Here is a 6,196-nt window from a genome sequence, read left to right as displayed (position 1 = left end):
CTGACCTCCCTGCAGAGGACAAGAAAAAACAAAACTCCCTTATCAGAATCACTCAGTATCTGTAACGTGTTTCATTTTTGGTATCTCAGGAATTTGATAGGAATGTGCTGGAACTGTACCTACTGTGAAGCCAAACTAATTAGCAATGAACGACTTCTGTTTTGCAAAGAAGTGTGCAACATGCAAGACACAGAACAGTTTTCATCATACCAATCGGTGCATGTCACACCTATTTCAAGTCTTTAATGCATCATCAATGCCGCGAGGAAGTGTGTGCATAACAAGATGAGAGGTTGCATGAAAAGCTGGGAAGTTTTTCATGTTAAGTTCAAAGTTTAGGACTAACCACAGGGAGGCGGATTTCTACCTGCACACATTTCCACGATCAAATTGTGTCATGAGACCTTTCTCTAAATGATGCCTGGGCAGAGTTCAAAGCGGAGCCTGTTCAAAGGAAATCTGATTTAATTTTCACTCAGTCAAGTCTAAATGTGATCACGCCAAACTCATCCTGGTTAGCACCACACCCTTTGAGATGCTCAAGAAGGCGAGCGTTGGGATCCCTAAAGACACTTTTCAATCCATCAAGAAGGATTTCACACCACTTGTGCTGTGGCTGCCTCCCATTAGCTATTTTCAGGTAGTAGCAGTGCAATTTTATTCATAAAATCAGTCTCTCTCTTCACAGTTCTCTGGCTTATTCCCTGATTTTGGAACTTACAGTCCTTGGACGACTACTGGGATCCACAGCCAGGTGTTTTAAAATATATTAAATCTGATGTATTGTACCTTCAGTAGCATCCCACTGTGTTTTTAGTATTAAAGATATCAATCATTGTGTGAGTGTGGCAGTTATGGAAAGGTTAATGTTTCATTTTTTCAAATGACCACACTATCTGTCCCTGCAGGAATACTAAAGTGAATTTAAGTGAATAAAAATGGCTTCTTGCAAGATTTTAGGACAAATCCTATAGATTTCAAATGACCCATACCTTTTTAGTATTACCACGAGATTACTTTCCTTTTCCTATTCGATAGTACTTTAATGTTATAACTCTTGTACTTTGGCTGAGCAGGGTATGTGTAGGAAGAGATTGGAGGGTCAGAACCGATGTCACGCACTGGGGGAAGGGTCTGACCTGTAATGCAACCCACCTGGGAGATGCCAGGAGAGCACTGTTGGAGATGTTGAATTGCACCACACCGAAAGGATCCCATGAGGGTGAATAGTTTCATTTGTTGTTCTGGACAGTGTAAAAAAAAATCTGAACTGCTTACATCAAAAGAAGAGCAGGCTAGCTAAAGGCAGAAGAGTCCTACCAGCCGGAAGAGCCACTATGCTTTTATTAAGAACAACTGAAAACATTTTATTCAGACAGGCTTTTGGTGAGCCTACCCAAATAGCTAATCACTTTAATTTGTCTCTGCCCTGATGTATCTGCTGCTGCTGTGATTTTAATCTTGTCAGCCCTTGTTACTATTTGTTATTTTTTATTGCTTGTATTGTATAATTGTTTTTAATGTTAAGCACTTTGTATCTGGGAAAGGTGCTACATAAATAGACCTTACTTACTTACTTACTAACACCACCAGTCTTGTAGAAGGACATTGTGTCCCACGAGTGATACAGAGGCCAGGTTCAGACCTGGCATTAGCATGCGTCTTTGGTGAAGTGATCACAGGTGGGCAGCTCTACGTACAGTATACATCTGTTCATACCTGGCATTAGAATGCATCTAATGCGCCTGGGCAGCTCACCTGGCAGAGTGTGCACCCCATGTACGGAGGCTCAGTCCTAGTCGCAGAGGCTGCAGCTTCAATTCCAACCTGTGGCCCTTTGCTGCATGTCATCCCCCTCTCTCTCCCCTTTCATGTCTAAGCTGTCCTATCAATTACAGGCCTAAAATGCCAAAAAAAAAAATCTTTAGGGAAAAAAAGAATGCATCTCCACATGCATCTTGAGTGACCACATCTCAGTTTCCCGCTCCATATGCAAATACACATGTACATAATTACAATTTTCAAAGTCTAAATGGGTTGTTTTTAACTGGTGGGAGGCAGCAATGCACTCCCCATGCCTAGTCTAATGGGAAAATTAAAGAGTTCAAGTCAAGTCAGCTTTATTGTCAGATGTGCTATACATGCATGACATACGGCACAAATGAAATTTCAGTCCTTTCGGACCCCCGGTGCAAAATGCAATAAAAAAATATATATTATTATAAATATTATATAAATAGAAAAGACATAGAATAAACAATCAACAATTTTAACATGACATAAAATAAACATTCAACTATCAACAAGACGTACAATAAACAATCAACAATCAGACTCACAATCAAGGCACTTGAGTATTTAAAATAAATAGGATAAATACAAAGTATTTTTTACAATATTTAAACAGGTGAGGTAGAGCGGTGTAGTGCAATAATAAACAAGCAGGGGGAAGCGAAATAAGAGGAAGAAACCAAATCAATAGACTTACTTAGCATGTTCCAGGCAAACCAAACCCCAAAACCCAAGATGTTTGAGACAGTTATATCTCTATAAGCTTTTTGAATTTTTTAGACGACGTGAACAAAGCTAGCCTATACAATTTGAGAACGGTACGCTTACGCAGAGGACGTTAGTTGAGTAGGCGGTACTTCAACGTGGCCCAGGACACATTCGCATACACACTGCTAAAAGCATGTGGCCATATGCGGTCCTGACCACCTCCAACAGTGGTCTGAGCGATCAGATCTCAATGCATCTTTGGTGCATTCAAAGCTGTACTTAGTACTGTCTACTTGTGATCGAATCACCCAAGATGCATGTTAATGTCAGGGCTGAACAGGGCCAAAGTCCAGTCCTGCAGTAACAGGTTAGCCAAACCTTCCCCCTCAGGGAAACAGGACACACTCATGAAGGACAAACAGGAACATCATGTCAGTCTTGCAACTGCATGGCCAGCCTTTCAAGTTGAGGGCCATGTTCTGCCACGCAACAGTAAGCTGTAAGAAAGCTTGGTTTTTGGACTACATAAGAACACACTAGGTTGTGGTTGTTGGAGGCCAGTGTGAGTGTCAGTGTTGATATGAATATTCTCAGTAAGGAGGGGAAAGGAGAGGGGAGCATACAGAATTAGAATGGGTCTGTGGTGCAATAGGTCCACAGCAGACACTTTAGACTTGTCCCTGTGGGAAAAGCACAGGTGTTACTTATAACATTAACAATGGCAAGCCGGTAAGCCGTGACAGTGAGCCAATGTGCGCTATCAGGACCGTGAAACTGAAGCTGCTAAACTGAATTCAGCCATCATTAATGCCATTATTTACACTTGTGCTTTTCCTACTGCGACGTGTTAAAATGTCTGCCATGAAAAAGGCCTATGGCTAAGTTACTTCCGGTGGCCACCCAAGCCTCTCTCAAAAGAAAATCTGCTACTCTCCGCTATAGATGGCTCTCAGTCAGATAGAAATCTTCATCAAATGAGAGGTGGATGACATGACTGGCTGCTATCTGATATAACACAAAAAAGGCCAATATCAGCCCCACAAATCAGTTCAACTCTAAATCATGCCCAGCAGTGGAGGCTTTTGTCCATCAGCCAACAGCAGATCCAGCATGTTAGTCGCCATAAATACAAAGCAGACACAGCCAAGGATCCTCTCTGGTAAATAGCTGTAACCAACCGTTTGTGTTTACATCTGCTGCAGCCAAAGAGAGTAAACAGAGTGTGAGAAAGAGGTACAACAGCCGCTATTAAAAACGCTGCGAAACGAGCCAAAACACGAGCAAACCACCCCTCCATCCTCAAACCCCTACCAACCCACCCCCCAAATACCCCCCAGCCCTGATGCTCTAACTCCCTTTCTGCCCACTACAGAAAGGGAGTCACCCGCCTCCCTCTTCATCTCTCCCCCTTTCTCCCTCCCCCATGTCTTTATTGAGGCAGCTGCACCCTTTGACCTTTACGCTTGTGGAATGTGTGTGTGTGTGTGTGTGTGTGTGTGTGTGTGTGTGTGTGTCAGTGGTCGTGAGGGCCCGTGGTTAAGGGGAGTAGCGGGGTGAAGGCAGGCAGAAGGGGGGGGGAGTTGGTGAATTTGTGAGGAGGAGGGGAGAGGTCGCTTTTTCTCCCTTCTACAAAAGCTGTCAGGGGGAACAATAAGCATGGAGAATGGTGTGTGTCCAGGGAGGCACTGAGCCGTGTTATGTGCGAACCGGGCAGAGAGAGGGCATAAGAAAGAGGGAGAAAGACAGGAATGGAAAAAAGAGAGACAAATGATGGAGATTGAAACTAGATGACATAACTGTGGAGGAGAAAAGAAATGATGAGATGGGGGAAAGACGGACAGAGACATAAGATGGGGTGAGAGGGGGTGAGAACGAGAGGGAGAATGATGGGAGAAAGGGAGCAAGAGACAGAGGAGTGCAGAAGGGTATTTGTTTTGTCTAGCAGCACTCTTAAATACTGAACTTCCGTTGCCCAAGGAAACAGAACACAAGGCCCAGTATCGGTGTGTGTGTGTGTGTGTGTGTGTGTGTGTGTGTGTGTGTGTGTGTGTGTGTGTGTGTGTGTGTGTGTGTGTGTGTGTGTGTGTGAGAGAGAGTGTGGACAGAATACCAAAGGGGCCCTGATATGACATCAGTATGGTTAGCACTTTACATTCACCAAGTCCTCATTAAGTTGATCTGTGTGAGTTTGTGCGTCGTCGTCGTTGTGCGTGCGTGCCCTGAGTTCAAACTCACATTTGAGACTACACACGGCGCAGCTGGCTGCAGACAAAGGTGTTCATCCAGCTTTGTTTCAAAGATGCGGGTGCAAGGGTGCGTGAGTGTGTGAGTGTTTGAACAGTTGCAGGGGCGGAAGAGAGCGGGTGTTGGTAGTTTAGTGGAGATTTTGTGTGTGTGTGTGTGTGTGTGTGTGTGTGTGTGTGTGTGTGTGTGTGGGGGGGGGGGTTCAATGATAGGGTGTTTTGGTTTGAAAGCAAACTGGGGGGACGGCAAACCACTATATATATATATATATATATATATATATATATACACACACACACAGTAAAAGTATTGATTTTCCAGCTGATGTGTGAGGTGTGGTAAGTGGTTGGTAATAGCAGGAGAAGAGTTTTGTGAAGTGGGGCAGGTTAAGAAGTTTGGCTGCTGGGTAGATTTTATCTCTGGGATGGGGGCAGCGTTGATGGGATGAGATGGACGGGGGTCAAAATCTCTAAATGGGGGAAGAGAGATGTGGAAAAACCACTAAAACCACCAAAATAAAGCATCTCCGAAGCACAGTATATTACACACACACACACACACACACACACACACACGGTGTGTACATGTGTGACTTTGATGCTGGAATAACATTGGATTTCACACATATATGGTCTGTGATGCACACATGCAGTGATGTACATGCCTGTATTGCGTGTACATATTCACACAGCATCTCCACAAAGTACTTATGCATACTTACCATTAATCACATAAGTACACTTGGACAATGGTGAACACACACACACACACACACACACACACACATATAAGAATAAATGCACACAAGCAGGTCAGAATGTACACACATATTACACAGTAGAAGCAGGGGTGGGAATAGTGCTGTTGTGCTATCAAATACATTATGCAAACACATTACACCGACACTAGTACTTAGTACAAAGTACTTACGTAATTAGACACGTCTGCAGCATTTGTACACATAATAAACACGTGGGGTAAAGTGAGCACATGCTCGTACATGCTTCTAGACACATTATGCTCACACATGTAGTTCCCTGAGCGTATTACATGCAAGGCACACACAGGCATACATTTTACACATCCAGAATGCATTGTCAAGTGACACACACATACATACAGACCCATAAATCTAAAAATATATCAAACATGTTAGATAGAGTTTCATCCACATTAGCGTTATCACATCTTTTATAAAAGCTTGCCATTCACATTGAAACCAGATGCATTAAGATAACTGCATACCCTGTTCCAAGGTGGTGCTCTATTCATTTCAATACCAGTTACACAAACCATGTCATCAGGCTTCTGCGATTTTAAACTTATAGCACAGTAGAGTTCTTCTGAGCCCGCTGACTTCCTGCTGACTGACACAAGAATGACACACAAACAATATAGGCTTGCTAGGATGCTGCTTTTTGAGACCTTTATTTTTATTAGAATTAATAGTTAA

The sequence above is a fragment of the Perca flavescens genome, chromosome 19, assembly GCF_004354835.1.
Source record: "Perca flavescens isolate YP-PL-M2 chromosome 19, PFLA_1.0, whole genome shotgun sequence".
Classification (NCBI taxonomy): domain Eukaryota; kingdom Metazoa; phylum Chordata; class Actinopteri; order Perciformes; family Percidae; genus Perca; species Perca flavescens.
The sequence above is the reverse complement of the archived record's forward strand: the minus strand, read 5'-3'. Positions refer to the sequence as shown.